At 35.6% G+C, this 21,523-nt stretch overlaps 1 long non-coding RNA gene across 1 annotated transcript in view; it reads right to left on the reverse strand.

Moving 5' to 3' along the window:
- The window catches only part of LOC144321944 (uncharacterized), a 429,293-nt gene that overhangs the window by 87,255 nt on the left and 320,515 nt on the right, over window positions 1-21,523 (reverse strand). The window lies entirely within an intron of this gene.

Genomic DNA, 21,523 nt, shown 5'->3' on the forward strand with positions numbered 1-21,523 from the left:
TTAGTTGGATAGAACTGGATGTTTTAACGAGAGTTTAGAAGTTTAGTACCTCATGGCAGAACATTTTTTAAAAAGAATGCAAAATTCATACTTCAGCCAAATCACAGCCAAACCATGTTTACGTCCGAAAACAACTTTTACTGATGAGTCAACTCCCAAAGTACATTTATGTCCCAAAGTACTTTGTACTGATGAGACAGTTAAAAATTGTAATAAATTTTTGCCACCTTAGTAAAACAAAATAAGACAGTAATAAATAGAGAAAAAAATTGAATTTAAAAAGCCAAAGCCTACCTTAATACACTGACAAGCACAAAAGGCAGCAAAAAGTATCAACTCCAAGAACTAAATTAAAGTGTGCAAAGCAAGAAAGCCATTCAATCTTCTTTACGGCTCTGTGGCCCAGTTCAACCCATTGATGTCGTCCTTCATGACATTTGAAAAAGTCAATCACTATCACATCTGCTTAATTCTCACAATCAAATGACTTGACAATATTTCCAATCCTAAGGTCTTAGACTATCGGTCATCTTCCTGAATTCTACTATTAAAGGAAAGTCATAAATGCATTCCATCCAAAAGAGAAACACATAAGACAAGAGATTCTCCTGAGGACTGCACCTCATGGTTGTTCTTTTACTTCTCCCAAATATCAACAGTCGTAGCATTTCAAAACCATTTAAGGGCTTGATCTGAAGTCAATACAATGATCTGGAATAATTCAATCTCTCTTCAAAAACAAAAAATCTTTTATCTCAGCATTTAAGCAAATAAGAAATTCCACAGTGCCCTATATTGCACAGTATAGGTGAGTCATTGAGGAGGTATTGTTACATTACTGTAAGCAACAACAGGTTCCTCACTGCAAACTTTAAAATAAAATAAAGAACAAAAATTATAAGGGAGCTGTTGTACATAGTGATCACTCTGCTGGTGTTCAGAGGGTACACATGAAACTCAAAGCTAAGAGGTATCAGTGAGCCTATGAGCTTTTACAAGGTGAAACTTCTACATTTCTACAATTTTTCACATCACAAAAAAATTACTGAACATATAGATGGATTCTGTGCCAGCCAGTTAAAACAGGAGCTCATAAAAGTATTGTGTGAATATCACTTTCTTTTAGAAATATATTGTAAATCATAAATCACTCTATTTGAGATGTACTAAAAATAAAATGCAAAAAATGACAATTAAAATGTTTCCCTTATAAATGTTTTTTTTAATATTGTAAGACATGGAAAATTCTTGTTAGTAAAACACATGTTTTTGTGGAAATACTTTTATATCCTATCTACTAGGGAGCATCTCATAGGGAGAAGCCCCATTTTCATAACTGGTGGCCAGATTGTCATGGAGACATTTTCTCTAGAGCATCTTCCTACCACTCTTGTTTAATTCCTCCTCCAAACTAAGGATCCTCAAAATTCAAAAGGTCTTAGAGAAAGAAAAAAGCTAAAGATAGTCCTTGAGTCTAAGTATATAAAACTGGTTGCTTTATTTAAACACAGTAATTCATAGGTCTTAAAACATAACAAAAAAACACTAACCAGCTTACCTTGAAAGTACTTTGTTGGTGAAGCACTATGTCTACGTGAGTTTTTAGCATTTCCACATCAAGCCTCCTACCTATTCAAAACCAAAATTGAACATCAGTAGAAAATGTGAGATATGGCGGTGATGTTTTGGAAAAGGTGGGATGGAGAAAAGCTAGTATTGAAGAATCACCTCCAACAAAATTCTACACTGTGCTCATGGACTCCAACAGCTTTGGGCCAGATGCTTCTGCTGTATGGGAGCCAAGATCATTTGGAAGTGATTGCCCATATAATCTAATGCCACCCCTGTTATGGTACCATATAAGAACAATGATTAAATTTTCCATTTTTGTATTTTCTGCTAAGGTAAACCATATTGCTTCCTTGGTTTAGCCAAGTTCCCACAGTGTCAGTTTTGCTTGACTCCATGCATGTGCTGGGGTAAAATCAAAGACAAATGATATGAAAAAGAGTATTTAAAAGGAGAGAAAGTATTGATATATTAACCCAAGGAATAAAAATGTAGCTAGAAGGCTTTCCTGACTGTCTCTAACTTTTAAGAGAAGTTAAAAGAGAAGAAAAAAGATTTCTTTAGCAGTTACACTTCAAAGAAGACATAGATAGCTTTCGACCTTAAAGTCATGGTGAACTTTGTTTTATTCCTTGTGTTCTCTATTTGTTACTACTAGTGAACACCATTCACAAAGGATGCAACAGTGAAAAAAAAAAAAAAACCCTCACAATTATATTCATTCTTATTTAGTTTCTATTTGGGAAAAAGATTTTATATCATTTGATTTTAGACCCTTCAAGAGAAAGATAGCTATGACAAAAGAGCTGGAGTTTTCTACAACAGGAAGAATTTCTGTGGTAGACAGCAAGTAGGACTATGAATTCCCCCAAGGGAGTCACCCCTAAACCCATAAGTAATTCTGGAGGGGTGTTTTCAGAAAGACCCCTCTTCGGTAAATCCAGACATATCTCAGTACAGCTTTAAAAGGAGGGGGTGCAGTTGTGAAGATCACAAGAGGAAAGGTAAAGGAAGAATACCTAAAGTATGACAAGGGGCTTGCCCCTGCCCACCATTGTCCTGGGAATAGACAACATCTCCTACAGAGCTGTTCTATCAGTGAAGACCAAACTCCATCAGAAGATTTTAAAATTCTTTTGTAAGATCTCAACCTAAAACTAATGAATCATAACCTTTGGGGAAAATACCCAGTAATCTCTACATTTTAAAGGCACCACACACCTGCCCTGCCCGCCCCCCCCCCCCCATGGGCAATCAGCTAGTTTAGAAACTACTTTAAGTGTAATTAACTCTTAATTATTTAGACTAGTGTGGATTTTTTTGCAAGCATTGAGAAGGATTGACTTGATTCATAGGAATTTTTAAAAATATTTTATTTATTTATTCATGAGAGAGAGAGGCAGAGACACAGGCAGAGGAAGAAGCAGGCTCCATGCAGGGAGCCCAATGCAGGACTCGATCCCAGGCCCCAGGATCACACCCTGGGCCAAAGGCAGGCATTAAAACTGCTGAGCCACCCAGGCGTCCCAGGATTTTTTTTTTTTTTTTTTTTAAGAGGGTGGGAAGATTTGGTAGAATTTGATAGTGAAGCCTGGGTCCTGGGTTTTCCTTCCTATTTCTGTGTGATTAGTTGTAATGTTCTTTCATTTCTGATTTTATTTATTGAAGTATCCTCTTTTATGTCACTTAGCTAATTTTATATTTTCAAAAAATAACTTAGTTTCATTGATTTTTGTCTATTGTTTGAAATAGAAATCTCATTTATGTCTGCCTTTATTATTATTATGTTCTTTCTTCACTAACTTTGGACTTGGGTTGTTAATCTTTTTCTACCTTCTTCAAGTGTAAAGTTATGTTGTTTGAGATCTTTCTTCTTTAAAGTAAACTTGTTCATTGCTTTAGATGTCCCTCTGCATACTGATTTTGCTTCCTCAAGTTTTAGTATTTTTACTCATTTTCATATGTCTTGAGATATTTTACAATTTTTTTTTATGCTTATTTATTCATGAGAGACACAGAGAGAGGCAGAAACCAAGGCAGAGGGAGATACAGGCTCCCTGCGGGGAGCCCTACATGGGACTCAATCCTGGGACTCCAGGATCACACCTTGAACCAAAGGCAGATGCTCAACCACTGAGCCACCTAGGCATCCCATTTTTTAAAAAAGGCTTTCTTTGATCCAACAGTTATTCAAGAGTATATTATTTCATTTCAACATTTTTGTATATTTTCTAGATTTCCTTCTGATGGATTTTTATTTGATCCCATTGTGGTCAAAAAAGACAGATGTTCTACCTTTAATCTTAAATTTATTGAAATTTGTTTTGTGAAGTAATAGGTTATCTTCCCCAGAGGAAGAAAATCATGTGCATTTCAGAAGAAGGTATATTCTGCTGTTTGGGTTGAAATGTTCTATATATTTGTCTTTAGTTCCATTTTTGTTAGCCCACTCTATGGTGAGCCATGAGGGGAAGTTATGGCAGCGTCCAGCCCAACCTACGGTCTGTATTCTCCCCCAAGACGCTGGATTGTGATGGACTCATCAAGTGCCACGACTGGCAGAATTGGTATCATTCCTCTGCAGAGCCACATTGGAAAAGTTGGGGAGCTGGATATACACAAAGCAATACTAACCCCCCTCCTCAGGGAGAAGCTAGGAGCTAAGAGGTTTCTTTCTGATCCTATGGCATTCATCACAGTAAGGGACAACAGAGGGAGTATCCCGAAGCTCCTTACTAGCTTCGGTGAGTCTGGTTTTGTGTATTCTCAGAGTGCAAGACTCTTTCATTTAGTTTCTGGATTTCCCAAAGGGATTTTGCCTGTGAATTGTTGCTTAATTAGTGTGTTTGTGGGAGTAAGGATGGCCTAGGGGCTTCCCACTTTGCCATTCTGTTGATGTCACTGGATCTAATTAGCTGTTTTGTATTTAAATACCAACAACTTTGAACTGGGATATGTTTACAAAACATAAACCTGAAGCCCTCCTTGCTTTTTGTTTTTGTATTATTTTGTTTTCTCTTCAAGGAAGAGGAGGTAGCTTCTACAAAACAAAGGAAACTAAAGGACAGCCTATCGAATAGGAGAAGATATTTTCAAATTACCTGATACAGGGTTAGTATCCAAAATATATAAAGAGCTTATAAAGCTCAATACTCCAAATATGAATAATCCAATTAAAAATGGGCAGAAGACATAGACACTTTTCCAAAGAAGACATACAGATAACAAACACATGAAAAGACACTTAACATCACTTATTACCAGGGAAATACAAAAATCAAAACTACAATGAGTTATTACCTCCACCCATAAAAATGGCTAAAATCAACAATACAAGAAACAACAGGTGTGAGTGAGGTTGCAGAGAAAGAGGAACACTCTTACACTGTTACTGGGAATGCAAACTGGTGCAGCCACTCCAGAAAACAGTATGGAAGTTCTTCAAAAAGTTAAAAATAGGACCACCCCACATGATCTAGCAATCACACTAATGGGTATTTGCCCAAAGAATACAAAAATATTAATGCAAAGGAATACATGCACCCAATGTTTATAGCAGTATTATCTACAATACCCAAATTATGGAAAGAGCCTAAGTGTCCATCGACTGAAAAATGGATAAGGAACTATGGTACATAGTTACAAAGGAATATTACACAATCATAAAATGAATGCAATCTTGCCATTTCCAACAACGTGGATGGGACTAGGCAATATTATGCTAAGTGAAATAAGTCAAAGAAAGACAAATGCCATATGACTTCATTCATAAGTGGAATTTAAGAAACAAAACAAAAAAAGCAAAGGGAAAAAAGAGAGAGAGAGAGAGAGAGACAAACCTATAAACAGACTCTTAACTATAGATAACAAACTGATAGTCACTAGAGGGGACATGGGTGAGGGGATTAGAGAAATAGGTGATGAGAATTAAGGAGGGCATTTGTCATGTTGAGCACTAGGGGATGTATGGAAGTGTTGAATCACTATATTGTACACCTGAAACTAATATTACCCTGTAATTAAATAGAATTTAAATAAAAACTTTAAAAATATGAGATACAAAGGAGCTAAGTGTTGGAAGATGTGAGAAAAAAAGGATAAGAAAAGGAAGTATTTCTTACTTTTGATACAGATTAATTTTTCTTTAAAAGTAGTAAATTAGAACTGATACTATAGAAAATCAAATCAAGGCACTGAGGGCAAAGGAGGATTAATAAAAGAAAGTATTAATTGAGAAAATGACAGAGTAAAGGTAAGAAAATAGAGATTTAATTAATAGATAACTTTAGTTCTTGGAGAAAATAATATATAGAGTAAACATCAACAATAAAAGAAACAAAAAAATAATAGCACTTAAACCATGGAACATCTTAAAATAAAAGAAGGCCCACTTTATACTATAATTAACTGAAAGTAAGTTCATATCTAGACATTTCATGATTTTTTTAAAATATTTTTTTATTTATTTGAGAGAGAGAGAGAGAGAACACATGCATGAGTGGGGGGAGGTGCAAGAGGAGAGAGAGAGAAGCTTAAGCAGACTCCATGCTGAGTGTAGAGACAGACACGGGGCTTACTCTCATGACCCTGAGATCATGACCTGAGCTGAAACTAAGAGTCAACTGACTCTTTGACTGACTGAACTGACTGAACCACCCAGGTGCCCCCCCTAATATTTTAATAAAGGAAAAAGTTATTTCATAAATCTACATGAGGAAATGTTACCTACAAGGGTTAAATACTCAGATTATCCTTAAATTTTTTTCCCATACCAGGAAATATTAGGGATATTTCATAGACTTCTGAAAGCAAAGTGTGTTCCCCAAATATTTTACTCAAGTATCTTCATCTAAGACAAATGTATAATTCTGGTATGGTTCAAGAAATACATCACATGTGTATTTGAATGTTTAAAGTTATAATCCAGGAAACCAACAAGTGAATAATAATAAGGCTTAAAAATTGAGAATTTATGGAATAAAGCTTTAGTCCTAAATACTGTAAGAAGTTAAAATATTCAGTCTAAATATTTGTTGAAATAGCACTAAAAATTGAAGGCAAACTAACTATTCAATAGCAATAAAGTAGACCTAAAATCCCATATTATGTCAACTCTGAAAGTGAGTGAATTAAAATAAAGCTTCCTGATTAAATATTAAATTGGAGGAGGTCAATAAAAGTATTTTATTAAGAAACAATTTTATTTGGATAAAACTGAAATGAAATAAATTGCACATATTTGAAAGGATAGAAATTAGTAAGTTTTGACACCTGAAAACAACTTTGAAACTATCACTACAATCAAGATAATGAGCCATCATCCCTGAAAATTTCCCCTTGTAACTTTGTAAATGTAACCTCAGCCCGTCTCATCTTCCTGTTTACTATAACTATGGATTAGTTTATATTTTTCAGACTTTGTATAAATTCTATAAATAGAATCATACCATATGCATTATTTTTGAGATTAATTCATATTTAATGTGCATTGTTTTTCTTATTATATGGATATACCACAATTTATGTATCCAATTATCTAACAAATTTTTAAAAATGGACAGAAGACAAGAACAGATATTTCTCTAAAGATGACCTACCTATGGCCAATAGACACATAGCAAGATACTCAGCATCACTAATCAGGGAAATGCAAACCAAAACCACAATGAGGTATCACTCCACATAAGTCAAAATGGCTAAAACAAAAGCTCAAGAAAGAATTATGGTGAAGATGTGGAGAAAAAGGAATCCTCATGTACTGTTGATAAAACTGGTGCAGTCACTCTGGAATATAGTATGGAGAGGTTCCTCAAAAAATTGAAAATAAAACTACACTGTGATCCAGTCATCCTACCACTGCATATTTATCCAAAGAATATAAAAATACTAGTTTGAAGGGATATATGCACCTCTATGTTTATTGCAGCTGTATTTACAATAGAGAAGTTATGGAAGCAGCCTAAGTGTCTATTGATAGATGAATGAAAGAAGATGTGGTATATACTTACAATGGAATATTATTTAGCAAGGAAAAAAATGAAATCTTGCCACTTGCAACAATGTGGATGGATATAAAGGATATAATGATAAGGGAAATAAATCAGAGAAAGATAAGTGCCATATGACTTCATTCACATGTAGAATTTAAGAAACTAAACAATTGAAGGTGAAAAAAGAGAGACAGAGAGAAATAAATCAAGAAACAGACTGTAGAGAACAAAATGATGGTTTCCAGAGGCAAGCTGAAGTTTGGGGGTTGAGTGAAATAGGTGAAGGGGATGAAGAGTACACTTATTTTGATGAGCACTCAGTAATAATATGCAATTGTTGATTTGCTATATTGTACTCCTGAAACTGATATATAACTATATGTTAATTGCACTGAATTTAATTTTTTTTTAGAAAAAGGAGGGAGGAACATTTGCTTTATGTGTGACTCATTGTGTTCAAGTTTTTAAAAATTTGTGATTCAATCTTTCCTTATTTAATTTTAGTATGTGTATTTTAGAATAAATTTTATGCATACATAAAATTTGATTCAGTCATTTTACCATTTAGTCATATTTATTATTGTATAAAGGCACTAAAGGATCAGTGAAAAACAATGTGGAAGAAAAGAACAGCTGTGAATTGATATTCCAGTTTTATGATAGTGCTTATTCTTGAAAAACTTTCTTTCAATTGGGTTCATAGATACGTTAGTTTTTCTAGAGGTTCTCCACTCTGAACTAAAAATAATTTTTTCATATAAACTGATACCAAGGCCTTCAGAGAGAAAAATACTCTGGGAATGTACAACAAAATTTAATGCTACCCTACAACAATTCCAAATAATGGTGAGATCATTACAAATGGACAGAGTCTCTATGACTCCATTTTTAAGAGATTACATAATGCTTAGACAATTAATAATCTTGATAGGGTACAAGAAAATATATGTATCTATAAGGATAATCATTGCCTTAAGGAAGTACAGATGTTAAACAAATATAAACACTATAAATAAGTAATCACAAATTGTTAATTGCTAGGAGTCTAACAGCAAAAAGGAGAATACCCAGAAATTTCAACTTTCAATTTCAAATTTTGCTGTTCTACATAAACAGAATTACATGTCAGCAAAAGGAGTCCTCTTAGGTCCTATCAGAGGAGCAAGGGGATCAAGCTTCAGAATGGACACCCCTCAACCCCAGGGATCTGTACCAGGAACAGGAACCCCCTTAATGTCTGGCTTTCACAATCAGTGAAGCTTAACTCTCGGAGCTTTCAAAACCAGCTGAGCTTAACTTCAGAAGACCCAGTTGGCTATAGGAAATCAAGACTCCACTCTTAAAGGGCCAGCACACTATAGCAGTACAAGACTTAGCACTGAGATAGTGGCTTAAAAGCACCAGTGATATATGCAAAGATTCACTGACTAATTTTAGGGTGATCACCAGAGTGATAGGAACTGTAGCAATCTTTACTAGGAAGTGTTGGTGGGCCCCATTTTTCATGCCATCCTTCAGCCTTGCTGGTCAGATGCTGTTGGAAACTGCTTCTGATCTTTGCCATCTATCTGACAGCACTGCACACTCACCCTGGCGTTCCCCTGTCATCCCATCTAACTGAGCAGACAACCTTGGCTGAGACTAGCACTCCTCCAAAACAACTCCTGTCCCAGGAAGGGGGTTGGGCAGCCACAAACACCAGCAAACCCACAAAAGTTACTGCCAGCTGTGCTGCAGCCTGATAGCACCCACTGGAAGGCAGCAGCAGCAGCAACTACAACTGGGCTTCTCAGCCAGTTACCATAGGGCCAGGCCTGCCCACAAATGCATGGATAGCAATTGCGGCCCAATCACAACAGCAGGCACATGAAGCCCACACAAGTGACACCCCTGGAGTACTTGTTTCTGGAGACCAGGAAGATTATACTACTGGGCACCAGAGGATGCCTTCCAATAAAGCCACTACCTTCAACACTAGGAGATGTAGATGACCTACTTAATACATAGTAACAATCACAGAAAGTCAGACAAAATGAGAAAAATGGAATACAGGAAGGAAGGAAGGAAGGAAGGAAGGAAGGAAGAAAGAAAGGAAAGGAAAGGAAAGGAAAGGAAAGGAAAGGAAAGGAAAGGAAAGGAAAGGAAAGGAAAGGAGAAAGAAAGAAAGAAAGAAAGAAAGAAAGAAAGAAAGAAAGAAAGAAAGAAAGAAAGAAAGAAAGAAAGAAAGAAAGAAAGAAAAGACTAACATGGGGCATCTGGGTGTCTCAGTGGTTGAGCATCTGCCTTTGGCTCTGGTTGTGATCCCAGGGTCCTGGGATTGAGTATCACATCAGGCTTTCTGCAGGGAGCCTGCTTCTCCCTCTGCCTATGTCTCTGCCTATCTCTCTGTCTTTCATAAATAAATAAGCAAAATCTCTAAAAAGAAAAAAAAATCACAAAACCTTTAAAAAAATTAACTATTCAAAACAGGGACAAGCAATCTACCTGATGAAGTGCTGAAAGTAATGGTCATAAAAATGCTCATATAATTTGAGAGTAGAGTAACTCAGTGATAACTTTAACAAAGTGATAAAATTATATATATATATATATATATATGAACTAGGATTTAAGAATATAATAAATGAAATAAAAAATACACTACAAGGGAAAAACACCAGACTAGAGGATGCAGAATGAGTCAACAATGCGAAGACAGGGTAATAGAAAGCAACCAGGGTGAACAATAAAAGAATAAAAAAATGAGGAAAGATTGAAACATCTGAGACAAATCAAGCATACTAACATTAGTACCATAGAAGTCCAACAAGAGAAGAGAAAGAAAAAAAGAAAAACAGATAGAAAACTTATACAAGGAAATAATAGCTGAAAACTTCCCTAATAGTGTGAAAAAGCAGAATATCCAGGGTCAGGAAACACATAGAACCCATAAAGATGAACCCAAGGAGGTCCATATCAAGACACATAATAATTAAAATGGGCAGAGAGAGAGAGAGAGAGAGAGAGAGAGAATATTAAAAGCAGTAGGGCAAAAACAAATAGTTACATACAAGGGAATTCCCTTAAGGCTCTCAACTGATTTTTCAGAAGAAACTTTGTAGGCCTGAAGAAAGTAGCATGGTAAATTCAAAGTGCTGAAAGGAACAAACCTACTAAATGAGGATATCATTCTCTACCTAATGAGGTTATCATTCAGAATTGGAGAGAAAGAATGTTCCAGAAAAACTCTAGCTAAAGGAGTTCATTACCAGTAAACCAGTGATACAAGGAATATTAAAGGCACATTTTAGCAGAAAAGGCCATAACTAGACTTAAGAAAATTAGAAAGATTTCACTGGCAAAAGCAAACATATTCTAAAAGTCAATCAATTATAAAGCAGGTAGAAGGATTAAAAGACTGAAGTAGTAAAATCAATTATATCTACAATAATTAGTTAGGGAAGACACAAAGAGATGTATAATATGACATCATCTACAAAAAATGTAGAAGGAAAAGTAAAAATGTAGTGCTTTTAGAATGTGTTCATACTTGGGGCACTTGGGTGATTCAGTCAGTTAAGCGTCTAACTCTTGATTTTGGCTCGGATCATGACATGGAGCCCCTTGCTGGGCTTTGGCAACTGCTTAAGATTCTCTCTCTCCCTCTCTTTCTGTCCTTCCCTACCCCACTCTTACTCTTTCTCTCTCTCTCAAAAAAAAAAAAAATGTGTTCCAACTTAAGCAACCATCGACTTTATTCAGACTGCTATATACATAGGGTGCTGTACGTGAACCTCACAGGAACTACAAACCAATAATATAAACACAAAGAATAGAAAGGAATTCAGGTGTAACTCTAAAGAAAGTCATTAAATCACAAGGAAAGAGAGCAAGAGAAGAAGAAGCAACAGAGAACTATAAAAACAACCAGAATGTAACTCACAAAATGGTAGGAAGTACAGACCTATCAATAAATGCTGCAATCTAAACGCATAAGATGACAGAATGGATGGCGGGGGGGGGGGGGGGGGGTGCGGCGGGGGGGAAGAGCCATATGTATGCCGCCTGTGAGAGACTCACTTCAGACCAAAAACACATATACTAAAGATACAGGGATAGAAAAAGATATTCCATGGAAACAGAAAGAAATAAAAGCTGGGCTAGCAAGACCTACATCAGACAAAATTGACTTTAAAATAAAGGTGGTAATAAGAGACAAAGAAGGGCGTTACATAAAGGGATCAATTCAACAAGAGGATATAACAGCTATAAATATTTATGCACCCAACATGGGAGCACGAAAATACTTTTAAAGAGAAATTGGCAGTAATACAATAACAGTAGAGGAATTTAACACCTATATTTGAATGAATGGACAGATCATCCAGACAGAAAATCAACAACACTGCCACCGTTGAATGATACAAGATGTAGTTTTAAATGACAGATATTCTACAGATACATGAAAAGATGCTCACATCACTAATCATTAGTGAAATGCAAATCAACCACAATGAGATACCACCTCACACCAGTCAGCATGGCTAGTATCAAAAAGATAAGAAATAACAAGTGTTGGTGAGGATGCAGAGAGAAAGGAACCTTTGTGCACAGATGGTGGGAATGTAAACTGGTGCAGCTACTGTGAAAAATAGTATGACAGTTCATCAAAAATTAAAAATAGAGAGAGCATATCATCCAGTAATTCCACTAGTGGGTATTCACTGAAAGAAAACAAAAACTCTAATTCTAAAAGATATATGCAGCCTGTTTATTGCAGCATTATTTATAATAGCCAAGATATGGAAGCAACCCAAGTGTCCACCAACAGATGAATGGATAAAGATGTATATATATACACACACACACACACACACACAAATGGAATATTGTATCATAGTGAACACTGAGCAATGTATAGAATCGTCAAATCAATGCATACACCTGAAACTAATAGAAAATTGTATATTATTCTTTAACAATAAATCTAAAATGAATTAACATAATGTTTTAAAATGCCTCACATTATACTTGAAAAACCAGAATGACTATAAATCTGCTAAAAATCCCTAATCATAATTGTCCACATATATTTTCAGAACATCTATACTTCAGTTACAAAGAGCTATATGTCTTTTGCAATGGCATCCTCCCAGGTTGCATGGGTGGCTCCGTTGGTTAAGTGTCTGCTTTCACCTCAATCATGATCCCAGGATCCTGGGATCGAGCCCCAGGATTGAGCCCTGAGTGGGGCTCCCTGCTAAGGGAGAGTCTGCTTCTCTCTCCCCCTCTGGCTTTCCCCCTGCTCATGCTCTCATGCTCTCATTCTCTCATAAATAAAAAAAAAATTAAAAAAATAAATAATGGCATTCTTCAGGCATGTAACTATGACTATGTAAATGGATGGCTTGCTTGTCTTTATCTTGTAGGGTAAAAATGATCTCAACAAGTTAATGGCATTTTTTTACTCATTCAGTAAGTATGTATCAATGTTCCATTTGTGTCAGGTGATATGCCAGACACTGTGAAAATACTAGAGAACAAAAGAGAAGTAGTCTCTGCTTTGGCAGAGATACTGACTAGTTATAAAGATAGCTATTAAACTAATATAGAAAATTGTCCTGTATAGTTACAAATTATAGTAGGAAAATAACAGAGTACTGCAAGAGGAAATGATTTGGAAAAACTCATTAAACTGAGGTGCAAGTCATTTTAGCGTAGGTAATATGGAAATCTTACCAATGCTCAACATATGTGAAATTTTACCTAGAGTTCTCTGAGGTCAAACACTTGATTAGCCATTACACTGTGATCAGAATGATTTTGTGGGTTCCCAGTATTTCAGGATTTCTACCAAGACCTTGGTCGCAGAGTATCATCTATAACAGCAATTTTCAACTTGTTTCCTATGCTAGCAGTCATGATGGATGATATTGATTACTAATATATTTTGATTTATTTCTACCAACTTTTGTGTGGTTTCCTTTTACTCTGCTTGTTTTTTTATTCTCTTCTCTAATTTTCTGTTTTCTATTCTATTGATTGGACTTTATTATCTTTTTCCCCTCTACTGGTTTAGAAGTTCTGTATTATATCATTTTGTGGCTAACTTTAATTTTGAACATGCATATGTGACTTACCAAGCCTAAAGTCATTATCTCTGCTCTCCAAGAGCACAATAAATTCAGACTACTGTAACTTTGATGACTACTACCAAACATCTACATCTACATATACAAAAAACCACACATGGTATCTATATTCACAGTAGATATCTTTCTTGCATTTCACCTATATCTCCTCTGTCATTCAAGAAAGTTTATCAAATGAAAGGAAGAATAAATAATATCAACTGTAATTTGTAAAACAAACAAAAACAGTAAACCATTTAAAATATGTATTCCCTAACTAGTGACATCTCAAATAATCATAACTCACTGCAGGAGTTTAATTTCTTTTGGGGTATGTTAATAGTATTAAAAACACCAACCACTCCAATAACAGATGGCATGAGCTCAAATTCTCTCTTTTTTTTTTTAATTTTTATTTATTTATGATAGTCATAGAGAGAGAGAGAGGCAGAGACACAGGCAGAGGGAGAAGCAGGCTCCATGCACCGGGAGCCCGACGTGGGATTCGATCCCGGGACTCCAGGATCGCGCCCTGGGCCAAAGGCAGGCACCAAACCGCTGCGCCACCCAGGGATCCCTCAAATTCTCTTCTAATAGTTTTGTGACCAAAGGTTTTATCAGTAGTCTCAGACCAGAACAACCTAATTTTACAAAAACAATATCACATGGTCAACACCAAAAGGTGGCTTGGTCTGCGGGCATTCTATCAAGTTTAGTCTCTATCACTGGGAGAGAATAAAGTGGTGTTGTGAACTGGAGGGTGTTTTGAGAAACTGCTCAAAGTCAACATACAGAACTCCCATTGCATTATGGTGTCTATGCTTTTATTAGATATGTTAGAAAATGCAAAAAAAAAAAAAAAAACTAAGTGAAATATAGTGGGTAAAAATATAGGTGGAGTCTTCTGGCTTCACACAGTTTTAACCAAATTACTTAAAGAGTGATTTAGTAACATATATATATGTGTATATATATATATATATACACACACACACACATATATATGTTATATATACTATATATAGTTATATACATATATTTATAAGTATAAATATGTTTATATATATACTATATAAACTATAATATAGTATATATATATATACACTATATATATATATATATATATATATATATAAACTATAAACTATTGAGGGAGCCTAAGAAGAAACCAACAGTTTATATATTGTGATAGGCATAATAAAAGATTCAGACATGTGTATGTTCCAATGTTGGCTCTAGCATTTAGGACCTATGTGACCTTCAAGTAACGACCTAACTTCATGAGTTTCAGTTTATCTATAATCACATCTATGTTTTCAGAAGTTACAATAAATGAAGTAGATAAAAGTGATGTCATATGGAAAACCTGGCACAATACCTAACACAAGTCTGACAAATAGTGAATGAAACATTTTTCATTATTTTTTCATGAAAAACATTACATAGGATCAATCTTAACTGAGTGATAGGAGTGTATAACATTTAAACACTGTCACCGAGAAATACTCTTTGAGCCGTTAGAGTAATAGTACAATACAGAACAACTTTTAGATAGACACCAACCAAATAAATCCTTTGAAATTACACTGAAAGACATTTTAAAAACTGAATTACTTAGATAATAGCTAAAGCACAGTATCTGACAAAAACACTGAATAGAATCTACCACTTGGAATTTTCAAGAATACTACCTTTATCAACATATTTGCCATTTGAAACTTGCATGGCTCCATGCATTGTTATATATGCTTAGATGCTGCCCGTAAAATTAATGTTGAGTTGGCTCATCTAAGTCATAATGGAAGCATAGAGGAGCTCTAACCAATTAAAGGATAAATCATGTAAATAAAAGATAAAGATCCTACATTGCCATTTTATTTCAAAATTACTTATAAGTAATACCAACTAGAGAAGTTTCAAGCAGAATAAACATGTCAAATATTAGATATAGGTTTATGCTATTATATAAGAAAACATAATATATCTGGAAACTATATAATGGATGAGAAATAGGAGAAAAAATGGATTTTCTTACTGAACTGAGGATGGAGATGATAGATTCATCTAAAGGCTTAGTGAAACTCCTATGAGATACACTTTGCACATATAACACACTTTGCACACATAACATATAACACACTTTGTACATATAGTATGTTTAAGAACCAGGGATTCTAAATAAATAAATTAATTAATTAATTAAATTAAATTAAATTAAATTAAAATTTTTAAAAAAAGAACCAGGGATCTCTGGGTGGCTCAGCGGTTTAGTGCTTGCCTTTGGCCCAGGGTGTGATCCTGGGGTCCTGGGATCGAGTCCCACATCAGGCTCCCTGCATGGAGCCTGCTTCTCTCTCTGCCTCTCTCTCTCTCTCTGTCTCTGTCTCTCATGAATAAATAAAATCTTTAAAAAGAAAAAAAGAACCACTGAGGAAAACATCATCTTCTAGCTGTTCCTTTACTGTTTTCCTGAGAATGAATATGGAGACTAAGGGTCTTGCCCAGACTCATTTTAGGGAAATATTTTATATCCACTTCCAACATGAACAGCTAAGAGTTAAAAGCATACAAAATAAACTTTTTACTTTTACTGAAATAATGCATACATTTCCCCTAAATGGAAATACCCACAGAGTTTAGTGGGACATGGTTCTGGGCATTGCTTAAAAATATGTCATCAATCTAACAGAAGCAAGGAAGACATTCATTTTCAACAGAGCTTCTACTTTCTTAAAATCTAAGAAGACAATGAAAAACATGACAATTTAATGAACCTGGTGAGGTTGACAAACTGAACCACTGGCTCAGCCCTATGCTACTGACTGAGAAAAAAGAAAATCTGTCAGCTGACAGGGGATAGGATATTCCTTCACCTTTGTACAGAATTTATGTGCAGAACTGCAAAGCATTGACTGAGAAATTCAGCACTGCCTGGATGTTCCTCTAGTTCTTTCAATTCACTAGACTCAACCCTCTGAAATCAGCTGGTTCCTAAGTAAAAGTCAGAAATCAAGACCTCAACACTAGAACCTTTTATTTCCCTCATCAACAGGTTTATATTTCTGTTTCTCCATTCCTGGAAGCTAATTTCATACCATAAAATTTAAGTATAAATTAAATCGAAGTAAAACAAAAATAGAGTCTAGTTTGTTTTAATGTAGGTGTTAAATTTTATCAAAATCCAATAGGATTTGTTTTTTTGTTTTGTAATATGTGAAACAGACTGAAACTTTTCAAAGGAAAAATAACAAGGGATTATCTGTCATCTCATGTAAGGTTTTTTTTTTTTTTTTTTTAAGATTTTATTTATTTATTCATGAGAGATAGAAGCAGAGAAACAGGCAGAGGGAGAAGCAGGCTCCATGCAGGGAGCCTGATGTGGGACTCGATCCTGGGACTCCAGGATCATGCCCCGGGCTGAAGGCAGGTGCTTAACTGCCGAACCACCCAGGGATCCCATAAAATGTTTTTTCTAAAACTAAAAAAAAAAAAGGAAAAGAGTATGACTTAGAAGTACAATGTGATGAAAAGGTTAAATAAAATAATATTTGAAAAAAGACTTGTGTATGTGTACACATACATGTATATCTAGGTACATATACTCAGTATACTTCATAGAGATACTACAAATTGGTAGAAATTTTATTGGTTTGGGAGGGAAAATGAAAGGAGATTCTCACATCACACAACACATTATTTCCAAATCAACAGGAGTTATAAATAAACAAAAGAAGCAAATAAACAAACAAAAGCATAAAATACAGGGATAATATATAAATGAGATGAACAGTACAAGGACTGAATTTATAAGATAAAATTTAATGATAGATCTGACAAATAATTTGTATAACATAGGACCATTTGCCACAAATATGTCTACTTGGTGAATGTTTTTAATATGTGAATAGTTTATAAAAAGTAATAAGACAAAAATTATTAGACAACATCAGAAATCATCCCAGCTAGGTATTTCCTTAATCTGTAAAATGGGGGATTACAGGAGTATCCTATCATTTACAGGGGTGTTAGGAGGATCAAGTAAATCAATAAATGTAAAAAAACTCTTAATGGTACTTGGTGTTTAATAAATATTTGGGAAAAAAAATCTTGTCAATAGATTCACATAGGGGATCCCTGGGTGGCGCAGCGGTTTGGCGCCTGCCTTTGGCCCAGGGCGGGATCCTGGAGACCCGGGATCCAATCCCACATCGGGCTCCCGGTGCATGGAGCCTGCTTCTCCCTCTGCCTGTGTCTCTGCCTCTCTCTCTCTCTCTCTCTCTCTCTCTCTGAGACTATCATAAGTAAATAAAAATTAAAAAAAAAATAGATTCACATAGAAAACACATAAAAGTTGAAGTGCTGCTAAATGAAAACTGCTAAACCATACTAATAAAAATGAAATTTAAATCCAAATAATATAAAATAACTTTACCATAAAACTCACACTTTGAAATAACAGTATTTAGTGTAACAAAAGTATTGTTGCAACAGATATTCTCAGCCAGTTTTACTAGAAGTATGAATTAAACACAATCTTTCTGAAAAGCAATTTGATCATATTCATCAAAACCTTTTTTCAAAGAAATATGTATTCGTTTAAGGAAAATATAAGAAAATGCAGAAAACATATACACCCAACGTATATCATATTTGCACTTATTTATAGCAAGGAATTATGTGGATGCCTAATAACAGAGAAATTGTTGCATCTGATGAAATGATTATTTATGTAATAGACACTATGCTTTATTAATATGTTTAGGTGCTATTTTAAGACATGAGGAAGTAGAATTATTCTCATTTATATACATTTCTCCATTCATTCAACAGCTATTTATTATGTACTGAAGGAGAGCACTAAAGGAGAGCACTACAGAAATTTAACAGACCTTATTCTCAATGTATAAGGAAACTGTAACATTTTAATTTTTTTAATACTTCCAATAGTGAGAAGGGGTAACTTCTGAAACACTTTCTTTTTAGTTTTCGAACTAGCAAAATATTACTATATGTAGCTATGAAAAGCCAAAGTGAAAACTTAGAGATATTTGAGTCAGACTTAGCTCTATGCATTGTTTATAAGATCAGCTACTCAATTTGTAAATCAGTAAGTGTATGCTGAGTTGTTTTGAGCTTTTCCTTGGGCTTTGCACTGGAGTGTAACTAGAATTGTTTAAAAACATTGATTTAAGACCCTGAGTTTCAAGAGTAAACAAAAAATCAGTCTTGAAGATATATTTTAGCTTGCCACCTCACATTCTGAACTGGAACTATACCAATCTAGGAAAAAATAAACATAGAGATCTGCCTTTTCAAGATCAGATGACACCCCAAAAATAGTTACCACTTGGTGATTCTCACTCCAAGTAAGAATCCACACATTCCTGCATAATGTTAATGAAGACAAGGAGAATGGATTCAGATACTCGCAGGGTCCCAGTTTGTCCTAGTATGTCAACAGACAGGTAAACCCCAGGAACAGGCTGGGTTTAGTGTGGAAAGAGCAACAAGGCAAAGAAAAATTTAATGTGACACATGCTGCTATCATTCAGCAAAAAATAGTCAGGAGCTGTCTCATAGAAAATAACAAAAGGTTGTGAGTTCAAAAGGGGTATTTAATCAAAATAAATGGCACTGTAAAGTGAGCAAGCAGGACTCTGAAGAGATGTTTTGTCAAGGTTCAAATGATTTTGGGCTCATTTTAAATGTGGTGCAGCTTGGGGCTGACCCAGTGTGTCACAAAAAAAGAGTCTATGAAGAAAGGTGATCAAGCCCTCTGCCATTTATCACAGCAACTTTAAGTGTGAGCTGGCGTTTTCCCATGATGGTTTAGAAGAGGAATCTGAGTGACACCTATGTGAAGTTCATAGCCACTGAAAGGGGGAAAGAGCTCTGGGAAGCAGAAAATGTAAATAAAAGACCCTATGTCCAAACAGGGCAGAGGCGTCATTGAAGACTTTGCACATAGAAGAATGGCATGTTCAGTTTTGCATTTGGAAGATTATTTCCACTGGCACGTAGAAAATGGACTTCTCGGTATAGGAGCAGAGGGACAGAGGAGAGGAGTCAGGTGATGACCACCTGCACTAGTGATAGAGGAGAGCAATTGGAAAGAAGTGAACAGACAAGGGTGAGTTTCATGAACTTACAAAAGTAACCTCTGGTGGCTGATTTAACTTGGAAGATGTGACGAAGAGAGAAGAAACTGAAATGCTGGTTTTTCTTGGATGCTGGGCGATGTGGTCACTTACTAAGATTGCAAAATACGTGGAGTGGGACAGGTTGGTCACAAGTGGACAAGGGGAAAAGGACAGTTTCAATATGGGAAAGGTGTTGCTATTCACTAGGTGCTTGGATACAAAGGTTTGGAACTCAACGGAGAGGTCTGGCCCAAAGAGCAAGTTCTGCAATAGACATGAAGGAGATCATCTAAAAAGAGAATAGGACCTGATATTAAGAAAGAGAGGCTTAAGCAGGAAGAATCACAGAAATGGGAGAAAGACTATAAAATAGCGGTGCCATAGAGGTTAAAGAAATACCTGAAGTATTGATGGAAAATAGTATCAAAGAATGAAGACCATCTTGAATCCACCACTATCTCTACATTTTTACTTCTCTAACAACAAGAGAGAGGGAGGTTTCCATTCCTCGGCATCACTACCTTTTAGGAGGCTTTCATTTCGTCTGATCAATTCATTTAGTGATAATGTATCAATTTAAGACCATCGTATGTATGTTTGCTTTTGGAATGGGTAGAGGTGGGGGGGAGACTCTTTTAAAACACATCTACCAAAGGATTACTCAGGAGGTGATTTCTGAAGAATTTTACCAGATGCACAGTCTAATGAATATTTCCCCCAGGAACCCCTGATGGGTCTATGGTCCCTCTGTGTGTACATCTGGCTTCGTTTGCAGCCTCTTGGTCCCAACTCCAGCATGACTATTAACTTTAGCGATGCTGCCCATAGAGCTGATGTGTATTAAGGCCAGCCAATTACATTACTTTGCTAATTGTATTAGAATATTTAACCAAGCAGAGCCTATTTATAGATTGTACTCCGTAAATAAAAGTGTCTATTCAAAGTGGCAAATTTGTTTCCAGATAATCCTTGGAGATGGTAGTTAGCATATGACCCTCTGCTATTATTTTTTAGGATTCACATCCTGCGTTTCTAAATCCTTCCGAAGTCTCAAAGCAGGAAACAATAAATTCTTCGCCAAGTATTTCTTTAGCAGAATCAGCAAATCCACCTCCTCCAAATGGCAGAAGGATGCAGATCCTGGTCATGTTTTTATTATCCTGCTCTAATGAACCGAGTCCAAATTTCTAAAATGTGTGTTCTCTGTTTTAGGCTGGAGTCCCTGAGATTTGTAATCCTAAAATAGAGCCAGAGACTGTTTTCCTATCAGCAAAACAGAGGAAACCATATTTGCAAATTCTTCAAGATCTCCCAAGCCAATCTGTTATAAAAATGAAAACTATTATTATGACAAGACTTAGCCCATAATTTATTTGTTGTGCCACAGTAATCTCCTTATTTATTCTGATTGAAGGCAATCACAAGTCTGTTCAACACTCAGAGTAAGTGGAAGTAAGCCAAATCCAGTCTAAACACTGACAACAGAAAACACAGGCACCAGGGTGACTTCAGGCTAAACGCCTAAGTGTGCAAGGTGACACAGGATGTTGACCTTGAGTGTGTAGACGAATTTGATTCGTGTCCTAGAATCCAGAACTTGAGATTTCATCTTACCTCCCCCAAAAAAGGTGTTTAGCTTCATCTACTATAATGAGTAGGATTCAGTTAACACTGCTAAAGAATGGCTTGGGTTATAAAAATGCCTAAGGGACGG

Source organism: Canis aureus, chromosome 10 (genome assembly GCF_053574225.1).
Source record: "Canis aureus isolate CA01 chromosome 10, VMU_Caureus_v.1.0, whole genome shotgun sequence".
NCBI lineage: Eukaryota > Metazoa > Chordata > Mammalia > Carnivora > Canidae > Canis > Canis aureus.